The 4342-nt window shown below is 51.2% G+C and overlaps 1 protein-coding gene across 4 annotated transcripts in view; it reads right to left on the bottom strand.

The window, feature by feature from the left end:
* The window catches only part of TRAPPC9 (trafficking protein particle complex subunit 9), a 635544-nt gene that overhangs the window by 602133 nt on the left and 29069 nt on the right, over positions 1-4342 (bottom strand). The window lies entirely within an intron of this gene.

The following is a 4342-nucleotide window of genomic DNA, read 5'->3' as shown; positions in this document are numbered from 1 at the left end:
GAGCCGGCACCGCTCTTGCGCATGCGCGGAGGCGGGCCCCAGCCCGACGATCCGCTCCGGGTTTTCGGAGAGACTCCGGCAAAGGAAGACAGGGATGGGGAGGGGGGAGGGGCCTGGAGGGGGATGAAAGGAGGGGTGAGGGGCGGAGGCCTGTCCTGTCTCGGTGCTGATTACTAATTCCTCAAGGTTTACCTCCTCCAGGAAGCCCCCAGGGCCCTGCAAAACTCCACAGCGGCCACCTCGCCAGCCCGGCATCTGGCAAGGCCTTGCTGAGCTCAGGGATCTAAGGATTGATCCCCACTGGCTCTCTCCCCCTTGGAGAGGGAGAGGTTGGGACCCTGAGGCTCACGTGGTCTCCCTCCCACCGAGAGGAGGGCCTGGGAGCTGTTCTGGGTAGAGTAGGCCTGGAGCAGACTGTCCCTGGGTGCCAGTGCTGGGTGCCCCGGCCCTGATCCCTCCCCGGTAAAACTGCAGTCCACCTGGAGGGCTCCAGCGACCCACATCGGGGGCTCTGAAGAGCTGGAGGACAGGGCAGTAGGCCCTAGTTTTCAGTCAAGGCTCCCAGTTTGCTAAGTAGGAGCAGGAGCCACTCTAGGAGGGAAACCCTCTGTGGTTTTAAAAAGTGGGGGGATCTGGGGCTGGCAGGCAACCTGGTGGTTAAGGGCGCTGGACTCCCACATGGTCAACCCAGCTGAGTCCCAGACCTGGCAGCTTGCTCTCTCTCACTTTCCTTCTCTCTCACTTTATCCCTCTCTGGTCAAATTCAAGTAAATGGATGAATAAAGTTAAATAAAAATAATTATTTAAAAGTGGGGAGATGGGTTTATATACATAATTTTATTTTCAGACATACACGTTAGACTGTCGAGCACACAAGGAGTTAACAGTGGCACCTGCAGGAAGGAAGAGAACAGAAAGTCTCCGTGTGTGTGTGTGTGTGTGTGTGTGTGTGTGTGTGTGTGTGTGTAAGAATTATTTATTGGGGCTGACAGGTGGTGTGGTGGTTAAGGTGCAGGACTCCCACATGGCAGAACACTATAGGGCATGTGTGCTCACCAGAAAGAGAGGGAAAGTGAGAAAGCCAGGGCCAGGTCTGGGACTCAAACCACCGCTGACCACGTGGGAATTTAGCACTTTAACCACCAGCCACCTGCTCCCCCCATATTATTAATGTTCTGTGTACCATACACGTGTATTTCTTTTTCAGTTAAAAAGTATTTTTGAAAGTACCAGAGGGGATGGGCCAGGAGGTGGCACAAGGGTTACATCTATGAATCCTCACATGGCTGGCCACGGTTCAAGTCTCAGACCTGGTGGCTTGAAAATCACTCCAGATGCACATACAGGTGTGCCCAAAATCTCAGGAGCAGAATGGGAGAGAAGAGATTGTGGCGTGGCTATCCCCCCAGGGACTGATTTCTCAATTTCTCTCTCAATATCTCTGTCTCTTTCTCTGTCTCTCTCTGGCAGGTGCATGTGCCCTAAGCCAAAAAAAAATTTTTTAATTAAAAAAATAAACAAATTAAGTACTAGAGAGGGACCAGCAGGTGGCATGGTGGTTAAGGCACTGGATTCCCACATGGCCAACCATGCGGTTCAAGTCCTGGACCTGGCAACTTACTTTCTCACTCTTTCTCTCTGGCAAGTGCACATGCCCTGTAGCAAATTAAAATAACAGTAATAATAATTTTTTAAGTATTGGAAAGTAGTAGTTCTCTCTATAAATACAGCAGCAGTGGAAAATTCTCTGAGCAGACACTTCTGCTTTAAGCCACCAAGCATTTACTGACTCTCTGCTGTGTGGCCAGGGCTCTTTTATAACTTACTTTATTATTCACATTTTATAAAATAATATATGCTATCCCTCACCCCTGCCCAGGGCCAGTAGAAAACCAACTGAGTTTTTATTGAGTTGTTTTCTGAGCAGTAGGAATGATGTACAAACAAAACGCAGCCTCAGGGCAAAATGGGCAGCGCTGACTTCTCCCCGCGAGCCAGCCAGCCAGCGAGCTTCCAGCAGCGGCGTCCACTGGGAGTGCATCGGGACAGCACAAAGCTGCCCAGAGTGGCTGCTTAGTGTTAAGAATGCATGAGGTTGAGACCAGCAGGTGGCATGATGAATTAAGGAGCTGGACTTCCACATGAACGACCACGCTTTGAGTCCCGGACCTAGCAGCTTGCTTTCTCTCTCCGTTCTTCTCTGGTCAAATTGCCAACAACAACAACACTAACAACAACAACAAAACACTTTAAACACAGGAAGAATGAATGCAGTTAATGATTATAGAATACAGAAAAGAGACCTTTCTGGTGAGGGCATGCACCCTATAGCAGAAACCTCTCCAAAAAAAAGAAAAGGCTATTATCAATAGAGGTTTTTTTTTTGTTTTTTTTTTGGTTTTTTTTGTTTTTTTTTTAGCGATTTTCACTGTAGGGTCCGTGCGCTCGCCAGCCACTCGCCAGACAGACAGAGACATAGAGACAGAAAGCGAGAAATCACCCCCCAGGGGGGATGGTCACGCCGCAATCCCTTCTCCTCCATTCTCTCGGGATCTTGGGTATGCATGCACACGCGCCCAGCGTGAGTTTTAAGCCACCGGGTCCGGGACACGAACCGCGGTCGACTACGTGGGAGTCCAGCAACATAGCCATTACGCTAACTGCTGGTTCCCATCAATAGAGTTTTGTGTGCCAGGAGCCAGGCTCCAAGCTTCGCTTACTTGTTCCTCGTAGGGCCCCTATTCAGGTAGCTGTTCTTAGCATGGAGGTCCAGAAAGGAGACCACTTATCTGGGGTCACACAAGTGGTCGCCCCTATTTAGGGACTCAGATCCAGGGCTGTCTGACCCCACACTTGTACTCTGTCCATAGTTTTTTATTTAGTCTATAAATTGTAAAGACAAGCAACTTGGAAAACAAGCTTGAGAGCTGGGAAAAGGAAATGTCACTTATTTTTGTGCAGAATTTGTTTTTTTGTTTGTTTTTTGGGGGGGTGGGGGGAGAGGGTTTTGCTATAGGGCACATGTGCTCACCAGAGAGACAGAGGGACAGAAAGCGAGAAATCACCCCCCAGGAGGGATGGCCACACCGCAATCCCTTCTCCTCCATTCTTTTCTCGGGATCTTGAGCATGCGTGCACCCACACTCAGCATGAGTTTAAGCCTCCGGGTCCAGCACTTGAACCGCGGTGGACTACATGGGAGTTCAGCGACATAGCCATTATGCCAACTGCTGGTCCCACAGAATTTGTTTACAATAATGCACTTATTTATCGTCCCAGCAAATCGGGAGTGTGTGGGGGGGACTCTGTCCTGCATTTTTACCAGTGAGTAAACAGGTACTAAGAGGGTAAGAGCTTGCCACACACAGCGGTCAGCAGGGGGTCCAGGCCAGTCCCAGTCTTATTCCTGGGGGTGTGCCCCTTGAGTTGCTTTAAGACTTTCTAAGCAGGGACCAGCAGTTAGCGTAAACTCTCCAAAAAAAAAAGGCTTCCTAAGCATCTCCTCTGAATATCAAGAATTCGAGAATATACAAAGCCTCCCAAAGGAGTTGGTATGACACCTAAAGTCAGAAGGAACCTCTGGGAACCAGCAGTTAGCGTAATGGCTATGTCCCTGGACTCCCATGTAGTTGACCGCGGTTCACGTCCCGGACCCAGTGGCTTAAAACTCACGCCGGGCGCGTGTGTGTGCGTGCCCAAGATCCCAAAAGGAGAATGGAGGAGAAGGGATTGCAGCGTGACCATCCCCCCTGGGGGGTGATTTCTCACTTTCTGTCTCTCTCTGTCTGTCTGGCGAGCACACGCGCCTTATAGCGAAAACCTCTCCAAAAAAAAAAAAAACCCCAACTCACACCAGGCGTGTGTGTGTGTGTGCGGCGTGTGTGTGTGCGTGCTCAAGATCCAGAGAGGAGTCAGGTCCTACCTCATACCCACGCCAGCCCCCAGCAGAAGCCCTGGCAGGGCGGAAGCTCTGACTCTGTGGCTCTGCCAATGTGGGCTGCGGGCTGGACAGAGGCCGGGTCTGAGGTCAGGGTGCGGGGGTTCTGGGTTGTAGATGTGGACTTGCCCTTGTCTCCAGATGGTAGAGAGCCATCTAACCCTCTGACCTCGTCTTAGAAGGGCGCTAATCCCTTTCAAGGGCACTCACTCTACCCCTGACCTAGTTACGCCCCACAGTCCCGCCTCCAAATACCATCCATTGGGGATTAGAGCCCAGCGTATGAATTCGGGGGTAACAAACATTCAGCTTGAGGGGCTGGCAAGTGGCGTGGTGGTTAAAGGCGCTGGATTCCCACATGGCTGACCGTGGTTCGGGGCCTGGACCTGGTGGCTTGCGTTCGTG

The sequence above is a fragment of the Tupaia chinensis genome, unplaced genomic scaffold (genome assembly GCF_000334495.1).
Source record: "Tupaia chinensis unplaced genomic scaffold, TupChi_1.0 Scaffold000335_1, whole genome shotgun sequence".
Taxonomy (NCBI): domain Eukaryota; kingdom Metazoa; phylum Chordata; class Mammalia; order Scandentia; family Tupaiidae; genus Tupaia; species Tupaia belangeri.
Note: the sequence above shows the minus strand (reverse complement) of the source record. Positions and strands in the feature narration are given on the sequence as shown.